Source organism: Vicia villosa, linkage group LG4 (genome assembly GCF_029867415.1).
Source record: "Vicia villosa cultivar HV-30 ecotype Madison, WI linkage group LG4, Vvil1.0, whole genome shotgun sequence".
In the NCBI taxonomy this organism is placed as follows: domain Eukaryota; kingdom Viridiplantae; phylum Streptophyta; class Magnoliopsida; order Fabales; family Fabaceae; genus Vicia; species Vicia villosa.
This window is the reverse complement of record NC_081183.1, coordinates 186,783,985-186,798,098: the sequence shown is the minus strand read 5'-3', so window position 1 is coordinate 186,798,098 and position 14,114 is coordinate 186,783,985. Positions and strand designations below refer to the sequence as shown.

At 30.0% G+C, this 14,114-nt stretch overlaps 1 pseudogene; it reads left to right on the top strand.

The window, feature by feature from the left end:
• Nucleotides 1–4,172: 4,172 nt before the first annotated feature.
• Nucleotides 4,173–5,903, top strand: LOC131598530 (uncharacterized; annotated as a pseudogene).
• Nucleotides 5,904–14,114: the final 8,211 nt, after the last annotated feature.

Below are 14,114 nucleotides of genomic sequence, written 5' to 3'. Positions count from 1 at the left end.
GTTTGGTGACCCTCACCCGGTCACTTAACCCAACGGTTATAGAACCTACAAAAAAAAGATATTTCAAGTCCCGTTGTTAGTTGGTTCAGAGGTTTCTGGTGCTAAACTTGGTAGGGAGGATTACGGTCTGATCCTCCGCAGCTACAATTGGGGAATAAAAGGGGTATACCACTTAGGTACCAGAACCCCATGCAAAAAAGGATCAGAGTCACTAACCGGTAGCCTTACTATGAGTGTGTGGAGATAACGAGCTTAATGTGATTGCGCCAGAATGAAAAAAGAGTAAAAAGGAGGGTGATTAAATTAGGTTTTGGCATAATAACATGATTCGAAGTGGTTTGTGTGTACAAGAGGCTTACGACCGCACAATTGCGGATTTGTGTTCCTACGATATCCATAGTGTGCGAGATTAGTACCTATTGATGCAACCTTAACCACAGAAGAGTTTGTAGCCCAAAATGAGTAAATGTTGTTGTGTGTTTCTTTTGAGTTTTGATTTTATTTTGCTCGGAGTGCAAAAGTTCAAGTGTGGGGGAATTTGATCAGTGCATTTTAATGCACATTCTCCTATGTTTGTTCTTAAGCATTTCTTTGATTTTCTTTGTTTATTTTTATGTTTTATAATGTTTTTCTAATTTAGATTATTTTTGGTTTAATTTCATTTTTGCACTTTATTTTCAGCATTAGCAGTCTGCACTAAAACGATCATAACTGGAGCTCCGAGAATCCACTCCTAAAAACGAGATATAATTTTTTCCAATTTTAATTTTCTTTTTTGAGATTATTAAACCATGTTTTTCGAATAAGGAAAAAGATTATATATAGATGTTTTAGATGTTCTTTTTCAGATTTAGAAAAAAACAAGGACATCATCAATATAAACACAAGAAAAATTATAACATTCCTTGAAAATGCCATCCATCATTCTTTGGAAAATTTGTGAACAAACACACATATTATTTGGTGAAACCTTTGAATGACGGTCCGTCGTGGATAATGAGGGTATGAGAATCTGACGCTGATTCGCTTCGTCTGTTTGCATGTAAAGAGGACACTAATGTAGGAAACCCAAAACACGCTTAATTGGCAAGGGTATAATGTATTTAACCCAAAAAAATAAAAAGGAAATGAATATAATAGGCTTGTATTTCGAGAGTAACATATAAAATTTAATTTTACAATGGTTTATTGTTTGTTTGTTTTGATTTCATACTTTTTATATACTTGTCTCTATTTTAAATATTTAAATTTGAGTGAAAAATACATGACCTTTGATAGATAATAATAATGTGTTTTTTTCAAGTTACGATGAATTTTGGAGTGTATCACATAGAAATATGAGTGATGAAAAGAATTAATATCTTTGTACTTATTCAATCATAAAATATAAAATGATAAAAAAAAACTAATAATTAATTTTAAATAATATGGAAAAGTTGAGAGAATTTAACTTGCCACCCCTCATTTTATACATGCCACTAGGGGTGGACAACGGGCGGGTATGGGCGGGTTCGGACCCGAAATGCCAAACCGACTCAAACCCGCTGCTGGAAATTACACACCCATTGCCGCCTGTTTACCATCACGGTTTAGCCGGATTGTGGGTTAGACAGGATGCGGGTTAGGCGGGCGGAAATAAACGGGTAAGAGTTTAGCTATCAAAAACAAATTTTATAAAAAGAAGCAAGTTTATAAGGAAAAATAAAATTTAGATTAAAAATACAATGATTTTAGGATCTTAAATTTTTATTACAGATACATCAAACAACCAAAATCTAAACATGAGAATGATAAAGTTATATAAAACAGATTTTGAAAAGAAGGAAAATAGAAAGAAGAAAAAAAGATTAAAAATACAATAGACTTAGATATCTTAGTTTTATACTACAGATGCATCATCCAACCAAAATAGGAAGATAAGAATGATAAAAATATAAACCGCTGATATGTTGAGAAGAATAAGAAAGATAGATGAAGGAGAAGAAATAAGCTATAATCATCTTTTGTTCATTTTAATTACAATATTGCTTGAGTATCTTCTTGTTTCTAGAAGACTTGAAGAAAACAAAATAAGAGAGATAGAAAGAAGTATGTAAAATAAAGAAAATGAGAGAGATAGAGAGAGGTGAGGTTGTGTTGTTATCTTAAAAATAATAAATCACAAATAATAATAGCAGATATAATTAAAAAAAAATGTTGTAACTATATTTTTATTAGAGAACCTTTTATTTTAAATAGCTCTTATTTTATTAAATTTCTAATTAATAATAGTAATAATAATAGTAATTAATTCTGGAAACTTGTAGTTTAATAGTTTAGAGGCTATACATGTCAATTCTAAGCAAAGCAACGACACTTCCATCAGTCTCTCTCACACACACGTTATTCTTGCTTTAAATAGCATTAAATGAAGAGCTGACACATTTTCTATTAATTGAATGTAGTGCAATGCATTATTATTATATTAATTTTTCAATATATTATACATACTCGGGCGGTTTCAGTTACCCGTTGGTGACTTTTACAAAATCGATCTGCTCAATTTAACCCTCACGAAACTGAAAAAATTAAATAAATAACCCGCAATCCGTTTTGGCCCGCCCGTATGTCATTTTTTAGGATCTGTTTTTGCGATTTGGGGCGGGTCACGGGTATCTGTCCACCCCTACATGCCACCACCTCAAATATTACGTTTTAACCAAATTATCCCCGTAAAATTCCAAATTTTTTGAAATTTCCGGTACCGTACCTGAAATTTCATATAAATACTGGAAATTTTGTTGATTTTACCAATTTTACCATGCCTGATGCTACATACCGGAAAATTAAAATTTCCGGTACTAGATTTTTCAAATTTACAGTATGTGGAGAAGTTAAAATTGATACCGGAAATTTACGGCACATGAAAAATAAACACCATCATGAGAATAGTGTATAACTGTATAAGAGTGCACATCACCACCACGTGTATGCAAATTTCCGGTATAAGAGTGCACATCACCAATATTACCGGAAATTTAAAATTTTCGGTATATGGAAAATACCAGAAATTTAAAATTTCCGATAATAATGGGACTTAATTTTTTAAATTGCACCGAAAATTTTGAAAATTTCGGTAAATGGATACCGTAATTTTGTAAAAAAACTAAGAATTTCCGGTATCAACCAAAAAGAGATACTGGAAATTTGCTCTACGGAATCAAAAATTTACTTTTTGATGATTTTGGCAACAATAATTTTTTTTCACAAAAAGGTAAATTTTTTGAGTAAATAGTGTCAGAGACATTTTAAAAATAACGTTAAATGGGGGTGGCAAGTTAATTTTTCAAAAGTTGAATACCAAAAATTCAGTAGTTAATAAACATAAATGATAAAGATGAAAAAAAATATCGATAAAATGACTATTAGAAAAAGAAAATTATAAAAGAAAGATAAAGAGAGCCTTAGATATAATGATTGGTAAAATTGCAAAGGAAAGATCAAATTATTTTTTATAGTAATTAAATTTTATAATTAAAATAATACTTTGATTCTCTTTTTATCAAACAATTTTAAATAATATAATATTCATTTTTTTTAAAACTTTTCTCCGTGGAAATTTTTTCGTTTTTTCTCTCAAAATTTTAGTTTTTTTTTTCAATAACTTTCTAAGTATTCTCTTCCACAAAATCATTTATATTTCTACATTATATGAATGCAAGACTAAGGATCACCTCACTTTAAATAGTTGTTGAAACACAACATTCTTGTTTTGAGTATTTTGGTAGTGGTTGGGAGAATGCGTTGAAAAAAACGTGATATTCGGAAAAAATGGCAAAAGAATGGAAACTAACATAAAGAAGATTTTGCCTTTTTTGTTTTTTGTTGAATAAGAAGGTTTTGTTTGACATCCAAATTACCTATCCTCTAATTGGATTGTTATAGTTTTAAAAATGATGTGTTGAAATACAGGGCACCCCTATTAACATATTGAAGCTTATTATTAATTTTTCACAAGTTTTTTATTCCTTAAAATTGGTCGACAGTTTCCAAGATTACTCTGGATTAAGAGTGACTTCCAAGGTGTTATTAGAGCTTTTGACTAATCAAAGATAATGCTTTGGGACTTGCGAGATAGATGGAAAAATTATTTACTCTCATACTTTTTTAAAGGTAATGTTTGTGCTGTTAAGATGGCATCCTTTGGCCACTCGGTGAATTCGTTTATTTGGTAGAGTTCTATTCTTGTGTTTATAAAGGAAGAGTTCTTGAGAGATACGCTAAGTCTCTATTGATTCGTAATTTATTTTTCGATCTTTGATCTTTGGCTTTTCTTTTAGGGTTTTTGTCTAGTGTGTGTGCGTGTGTGTGAAAAAACACACACACACACACATACCCGAATAATTACACCATGAGTTACACTCCTTCAATAATAGTCAACTTTCTAGATTAGAAAGTGAAAACTCTTTCTATGGATTTTTTTTTAATTCTAATGTTAGCTTGGTTGAATTTTGAATGAGGTTTGAGTCTACAATAGAAGCACAAAGACATAAAGAGCTACTTGCAGATAATGATTCACTTCATTCTTTATCAATACTAAAGTTAGATTGTGGTCTAGAGAGACATGGTAGAGATGCATACACTCGTGAGAATTTTTACCTCTATCAAAAAGAGTTATGGGTTGCATGTCTAGATTATGGAGTTGAGGATAAGAAAAAGATCAATGGAACAAAAATATTACACCTAGTTGACAATAGTGAAATCGAGGCTAAGGTACGAAAAGTGGTTTATAATGCTTTAAATCATATTGGAACTTGTTAATGCAAAATGTTTAAATCTCAAGGAATACACATATACTATTTGTTCTAAAGGGGAAAGGTTTGAATGAGATACCAAGTAATTACATTGTGAATATGTGGACTAAGATTGCAACTAGAAAGCCTATTTCTGATGTTGATGGCAAAATCTTTGAAGCATGTTCTACATTAAAAGGAGAGAGTCAACTTATATCAGAGGCATGGGATCACTTTTATACATGTATGCACGAGGTCGGACAAAATAAGGAAAAATTACTTCTTGTGATAAACGGTGTGGTTGATATTAAGAAACAAGTAATGAATTTAAACATGATTAGATACAAATCAAGACAAAAGAATTGAAGTCTTTTATTGGAGTCAATCTTCCCAAAGAAGTAGAAATTCATCCACCAAAATTTTCGAAGATAAAAGATAATAGTAAACGAATTAAAGGAGGAAAAGAAAAGGCTATTGAAAAAAGAAAAAAAACCCTAGAATTTACAAAGCTTATGGCAAATATTTAAATCATGATAGTAGTAATTGTCCTAAAAAAATCTTGTTGGTGATTTTAGTATCATCAATGCATTTTGGTAGTAATGTGATTTACTATAGGCCAATGCAATTATGCGTTAAGTTTGAAACGAGTTAGGGTAGTGCGGAGTGCACGCTCGTCGAGCCAAACGCGTAGTTGAATATGAATAATAGAGACGGGCATAACGTTTCGTTTGAATAGTTGCACCCGTTCCCAACGGACATAACGATTCGTTTGAATAGTTGCACCCGTTCCCAACGGACATAACGATTCGTTTGAATAGTTGCACCCGTTCCAACAGACATAACTGTTTTCCGAAAAGGTGTGTCTGTTCATTTCTATTATTGGTCTCCTATATAAGGAGTCTTTTGGTCTCGATTTGGAAAAGGAAATTATATACTTCCTCTCTACATTCTGATCTGTTCTCCATTGTCAGAAACAGATTGTTCTTCAAGAATTATCCCCGCAAAGATTTCGTGAACCCAGACAAGAATAGGGTCGAAATACTTTGTTCGGAAAGTGAACGAACACGATTCTTGAAGATATCCAGGATTATCACAAATTTTTCTAACAACCGAACAAAGTACTCTTTCTGATAATCATGGCTGGAGGAGGAAGCACCGTCAAGGAGATGACTAAAAGTTTCGGAAAATTGGACAAGTTTCAAGGACAATTTACATATGCTGAACACACGAAAAATTTACATCATAAACCGGGTACGTTTTATTATTTCTTATTAAAATTAAAGCACCGTAAAAAATTATGATATCAAGATTCACAAACATGAAATTTTCTAATAGATGATATCAGAGTATGATTATCGATATTATGATTTTTTCGGTAATGATTAAAATGATATAAAGTGTTTTGAATATATGACATATAATAAGCCATTATATATGTGTTTTATTTTAAGAAATAGATAAGCACGTTGATAGAAATGTCATTAAAAGAAACACAATTATGTATAGATAAATTCCTACTAAATCATATCTTACTGCAATTCATATGCGTGTGATTTCTTTCTTGAAATGGTTATGAGTGTGGATATCATGTATTAAACTCATGTTATAAGAACCATTATGCAGTCATTGTTTTAATTACTTCAAATGACTTGTTTGCTAATTTGTCTGTATTATAATGTTGTTTGGTACTATAATTATAAAATGAAACAGTACACCGGTGCATATACCAATATATACGTTGCTTGGTAATATCCTTTTAAAACGAAACGGTACACCAGTGCATATACCGGTATGTACATAATATATATATATGGCAATAATAAAATTTATTTTGAACCAATGTGTTGTTTCGTTGTAAATAAAATAATAATAATAAAATTTAAATAAGAAAATATATAAAGGTTTATTATCAGGTGCAGACATTGGGTTCTAAATTTTTCCAAGATTTGTTATTTAATGAGGAGATTGGTTCTATCATGGAAAATAATACTTGGGTATTATCTGATTTACCACCAGGCTGCAAACCATTGGGTTGCAAATGGATCTTCAAAAAGAAGATGAAAGTCGATGGTACAATTGACAAGTTTAAAGCTAGATTAGTTATCCAAGGCTTCAGACAAAAAGAAGGGATTGATTATTTCGATACCTATGCTCCAGTTGCCCGTATCACTACGATTAGATTGTTGATTGCCTTGGCGGCTATTCATAATCTAGTGATTCATCAAATGGATGTCAAAACAGCATATCTGAATGGTGATTTGGAAGAAGAAGTGTATATGAAGCAACCTGAAGGTTTTGTAATGCCTGGTAATGAGCATAAAGTGTGTAAGCTAGTTAAGTCGTTGTATGGGCTGAAACAAGCTCCGAAGCAGTGGCATCAAAAGTTTGATGAGGTTGTTTTGTCTAATGGTTTCATTCTAAACCAAGCTGACAAATGTGTATATAGCAAAGTTGATACATCCGGTAAAGGAGTTTTCATTTGTCTATATGTTGATGACATGTTGATCTTTGGCACCGACCAAAATCAAGTTGATAAAACAAAGAATTTCTTGTCATCAAAGTTCTCCATGAAGGATATGGGAGAAGCGGACGTTATTCTTGGTATTAAGATTAAACGGGAAAATAAGGGGATTGTAATTACGCAATCTCATTACATTGAGAAAATACTCAAGAAGTTCAATTATGAAAATTGTTCTCCAGTAAGTACTCCCATGGATCCGGGAGAAAAGCTTATGCCAAATACAGGTAAACCTATGGATCAACTCGAATACTCAAGAGCCATAGGCTCTTTGATGTATGCTATGATTAGCACTAGACCGGATATTGCGTATGCGGTTGGCAAGTTGAGCAGATTTACAAGTAATCCTAGTAGACATCATTGGCATGCGATAACTAGGGTATTCAAGTACTTGAAGGGTACTATGAATTATGGATTGTCATATATGGAATTTCCTTCGGTGTTAGAGGGTTATTCGGATGCTAGTTGGATGTCATCTCATGGGCTTCCAAGAAGCAAACATGTATAACTAGTTCCACAATGGAATCTGAGTTTGTAGCATTAGCTGCTACTGGTAAAGAAGCAGAATGACTAAGGAACTTGGTATATGAGATTCCGATATGGCCTAAACCGATATCACCAATTTCTATCCGTTGTGATAGCAGTGCCACACTGGCTAAAGCATATAGTCAAATATACAAATGGAAAGTCTAGACATTTGAGTATTAGACACAGTATGATTAGGGAATTAATCATGAATGGGGTGATATCTATTGAGTTTGTTCGGTCGCAACAAAACTTAGCTCACCACTTGACGAAGGGGTTAGCTAGAGACTTAGTAAAAAAGTCGGTAATTGGGATGGGATTAAAGTCCATTTAAATCTATTAGTTATGGTATACCCAATTCCCTTCTAATACAACGTTAGAAGCAGAATTCAATGTGGAAAGATCATAGTTAAAGATTGGAGCAATTGTGTTTATCTTCCCAAGGTATGTGCTCAGACCTGCAAGTGATGGCTAGGTTGAAGTATATCTTCTTAATGGTTCTTTTGAAAAATTGCTAATGCAGGTGCAAGATTAAAAGGATCACCTATGTGAGCATGAAGTTTTGCCGCTTCAAGAAGCTTGGACTTGGCTTCCTATATGCTTATTAATGGATAAGGACACATGGCTTGTAAAGTGTCAAGTATGAATAGTAGAGTATTGTAAGAAACATATGTGTACTATATCTTTAGATATTCAAATGGATTGACGGGTTCAATCATTATGACACCCCGATTTTCGAATATTTGGAATGTGTATTTGTACTAAGATGAAAATTCAATCGTAAGATATTTTCTTCTATGCATTTGTTTGATCGTTATACCTGTAAAGTAAATCAAGGATTATACTAAAATGGGGGGAGTTTGTTGGTGATTTTAGTATCATCAATGCATTTTGGTAGTAATGTGATTTACTATAGGCCAATGCAATTATGCGTTAAGTTTGAAACGAGTTAGGGTAGTGCGGAGTGCACGCTCGTCGAGCCAAACGCGTAGTTGAATATGAATAATAGAGACGGGCATAACGTTTCGTTTGAATAGTTGCACCCGTTCCCAACGGACATAACGATTCGTTTGAATAGTTGCACCCGTTCCCAACGGACATAACGATTCGTTTGAATAGTTGCACCCGTTCCAACAGACATAACTGTTTTCCGAAAAGGTGTGTCTGTTCATTTCTATTATTGGTCTCCTATATAAGGAGTCTTTTGGTCTCGATTTGGAAAAGGAAATTATATACTTCCTCTCTACATTCTGATCTGTTCTCCATTGTCAGAAACAGATTGTTCTTCAAGAATTATCCCCGCAAAGATTTCGTGAACCCAGACAAGAATAGGGTCGAAATACTTTGTTCGGAAAGTGAACGAACACGATTCTTGAAGATATCCAGGATTATCACACCTATATCTAACAAATCTTCCCAATAGTAATTATGTATTTGGCTTTAAAGGGATGCTTTTCAATTGATGGTTGTTGGATATGGTGACTTTTAAGTGGTTATTTTGTTAGTTTTAAAGTTTTTTAGTTTATAAAATGTTATAGCTTTTAGATTTCAATTTGTTTTTATGATTTTGACTGATTAAATTATATACTACTTTCCAATTTTTTGCATTTTGTGAACATATTCTCATGATAATATGACAAGTAATACTTGAGAAATTAGAAGTGCTAATTTCAGTGTTCAATTGTCAAATGTTCAACCTTTATAAGTGTCACACCATGATTTATATACATAAATTTTACTTATAATAATCTGGCAGGAACATTTCCTTACTCTTTTTCTAACCTCATCTCTCTTACATACTTGTATGTAATTGTCTGCTACCAAATTTGTCATAATTGTACCTATTAAATACATAACATACACAATATATTGCAAAGATATTAATTTCAATATATTTCAATTCTCTCTAAATTGTGAAATTTTCTCCAATCATTCAACTGCATAATAACTTAGTCTAGAAGGATGTCAAGTTATTGTTACAGTGTAACTATAATATATTAATCAATATCACTTGTAGCTTCAATACAATTTAATGAGTTTTTTTATTTGCATCCCATTTTATACAGGAAATGTAAATTTTGACAATATTGTTTTTTATTGCATGTTAAGAAGTTTTCTATACACATCCTACTATATCTCATCCATCTAGTTTAAGGTAGTGTCACAATTTATACCCTTTTGTTTTGAAACTGGAGCTGTTTCTTGGTTCTTGGTAAACAAGGTTTTAAATAATGTCGTACTCGTGTAAAGATTTTTGTAATTTTAGTCACTATAGATATTCTAATAATTACTATAATTGTTGCGCTATGAATTAATTGTAATTTGTTATTTATAACGGTGTCAACACTTTTTGTGATTTTTTTTTGTGTGAATTATAATATTTTCTTTGTTACAGAGACCTATTTTTCTTTCTTTAAACTATCAGCACCAATTAAATATCTAACATATTGAATTGTTTTAAAATAAAAGGACATGCTAATTGAGTTCTTTTATTGAATTGCTGTTTACTCACTGTAAATAGACTAAATACATTGATTATCCAATAAATTTAAAAAATTGATTTGTCTTTTATAAAAACAAACTGAGATAGTAATTCTTAAACACAAACTTTTTACCTTCAACATAACTTTTATATTTATAAATTTTCTAACATGGTCCTTTGAGATAATTTAACATTACCCTTTTTTTTTAACTTTTTATACTATACATAAGAGACATGTCATAATGCTCTTGCTGTCATGATATTCTTACCTATAATTTATTAAAAAACTAAAGGTTCCAGTTAAAAATAGTGGTTGTCTAATAAATTAGTTAATAATTTATATTAATTTATGATTGGTGGTTGATTATTGATAGTTTATAATTTATAGTTGAAGACTTATAGTACTTAATAAATAAATTAAAGCATTTGGTAAAATTAACAATTCAATTAATTAATAAATTAAAATAACATAAAAGAAATTCAATATATAATTATTTTAGTTTAACTTAAATATATAATAAAGAATAATAGTAGGTTTTGGTTAAAATAATAAGAAAAAAAAATTATAAGCTAAAATCTTATTTAAAATAATATCTAAAAGTAAATTATATGTCATAAAATAAACTATAAATTCGTAATTGATGATTACACAGTAAATATGTTGCATGTCCCACAGTTAAGTGATATATTTTTCTTTTAAGCGTACTAGTAGCTACTCGTGCATCCACATGATTACTGGTGTGGACCGCTTAAATGGCACCAATTTGATTATTTAATCTAAATAAAATAGGTAATATTTATAATAAATTGTAAAAAAAAACTAAAATTAGTTGTGAAAGATATTAATATAAATAAATAAAATTAATTATTATTAACAAAGATCTCATAAATGAATCAATTTCAATACGGTGTACTAATATCTCAATTATCTCAGAAACGAGTATGCATTGTACAGTACATAGATAGGGAACGTTTTTGCTCATTGAATCTGTTACCATTGGACTTTCAATCTTGTAGGAAATGTTCAATATTCACATTTAAAGCGCCCATAATAAATGCTTCAGTGGGAAGACACAAAGATAGGAGTTGAGATCCTCTCCATTTCTCAAAAGAAATAGAGAACACAATTACTACTGAGTACTCCATTAGAGACGCAAAGGAATATCCAAATTCATATGTGTTGTTGATGGACGTGCCGGGGTTGAAATCTGGTGACATAATAAAGGTTCATGTGGAAGATTTTAACGTGCTTGTGATAAGTGGTGAAAGAAGGTGCTAAGTATTTGAGAATGGAGACAATGGTTCCTGAAAATGCTAATACGGATGTTGTTTCGGCAGTGTGCTAAGATGGAGTGTTGAGACAGAAATACTCAACTCCGTAGCCTACTCAACTCCAATATTGATAGCCTTCCTCACTGAGCAAAAGCCTGCATTTGTAAGTTCTTTCTCTCCTTAAAAATAGGAAACTGGTTGGAATAAGGAAGTATTATTGTATCCTGCCATGTAACGATACACTCATAGCTGATAGGTATCATATGTTTTGCAGCACAATTATAGATTCCTCTCTAGGTGTATCAAAGATAATTTGGGATTCAAAAATGGTAAACCTATTGCAGCTTGTATCATACACAAATGTTTTCATCAGTGGCATGAATGCTTTTGAATCTGATAACACAGCCATTTTTAATTACATTATTGGTCCGGTATATGTTACTTGCATTGTATTTTTGATATTCCATTTGCCTGAGCATATAATAATGAAAAGAAGGCTTAGAGTTTTTCTTTCAACATAAATATATCAAATCAGTATTCAGTACTATGTACTGAGATGAAAAGTATGGAAGTCAGAATAGTTTTTTTAAAATTAAGGGTTAAATATAAGATGTCTCTAGCCATTTGGGCGAGATTCGGGTTTGTAATCCGCCTCCTATAAAACACAGATTCTGTTTTCAGAACCCCTATCCCTTCCTTGTTTGGCTGACTAGACGTGGGGATCTTCTTATGTGGCATTAATTTTGCTGACTGTGTATTAATTTCCCTTCTATCTACTATACAAACAATTAATAAAAGATTGACCAATCTGACTATTATGCCCTTAGTTAAAAAAAATTTTACAAATAAAAAAGGGCAATTCGGTAACTAACAAATTCACATATCACTTTTTCAACCTTTCAATAACCAAGCGCCAATTGTCGGCCTCTCATTGGTCCAACTTTTTAACTTTTCAATAACCAACTTTTTCTCCCCAACACACTTCTTCTCTCTCTTACTTAAATTTTCAAATTTCTTTAACATTTCATTTTCCCACACTTTCTTACTTTCATTTTAATTTTTTTTTCATTTAATCACAAAAATTATTAATAATCTATTTTTTTTAACTTTAATAAAATTAAATATTTATTTATCTCACGGGTCACTATCAATACAATATTTAATTTATTTTAATCGATCATTACACACTTTCTCTTTCTTAATTAAAATTTCAAATTTCTCTCAAATTTTCTTCCCACACTTTCTTACTTTCATTTTAATTTTTTTCTCTATTTATGTATCAACTCTAAAAATTAATTTATTTTTTAATTTTAATAAAATTAAAAATATTGTAATATCACGGGTCACTATCAACATAATACTTATTTTATTTTAATCAATCATTTTTTTACTAGAGAGATAATATCCTTATTTTTAAATTTTTTTTCTTTTCTTCATTTCACGATTTTTTTTAAAGATTATTTAATACAATTAAATTCATATGATTATTTGTTCATTTTACATTTGTATTTAAATATATTTTATATCAGATCAATTAAATTTTTTATTTTACGGGTCATTATCAACAAAGTATCTATTTTATTTTAATCAACAATTCCTATAAATTGAGTGATAATTTTTATTTTTAATTGTTAAAATTACATTTTTTTTATCTTCATCTTCCAGATTCTTTTTTTATATAATTATTTAATATAATTAAATTTATATAATATTTTTCATTTGTAATTAAATCATTTATTAAAAATTTATATGTATCTAATTAATTTCATACAATATTAAATAAATTTACCCGTGCGGAAGCACGGGTATCTTACTAGTTGTTTAAATAATGACATGTTAAAAACTTACCTCCTATGGGATTCGGACCCAGGTGTGTACTCATTAATGCTAAGCACCGAACCATTAAACGAGCTGTTTTCATTTGCTAACACTTGCATTGAAATATATTTTATAAATTGATTTTTATAAGTCTGAATTTTTATAGGTTTGAATTTTTTTCTAATTGAACTTTTAAAGGTTTTTATTTTTATAAATTGATAATTCTTTTATTAATTAAATTTTTATAACCCTTTCTAATTTTTAATAAATGTTTTTTAATTAACTTTTTTTTTTAATTTTTTAATTAACTTTTTTAAATGTAATAAACAAAAATGTTAATACATATACTGAATGTTAACATTTATTTAACATATAAAATAAAAAAATTTAGCATATATGTTACATATATATATAAATATACTGAACGTTAACATTTAGTTAACATAAGAAATTTAACATATATATAAAACAAAATAAATGTTGTTAACGTTAACATAATTTTTTTTAACATATATATAAAACAAAAAAAATGTTAAGATTTATGCTAGGAGTCCTTAAAATATTATAAACTAACTATTAATATATAAAATATATTTTATTATAACTAATATAAAAAGTTAGTATAACTAATATAAATTAATATTGCTCAATTTTTTATAGGAATTGCTCAGTTTTTTTTAGAAATTTATAAATTTGAGATGTTAATATATTCTATAAAAAAATAAAA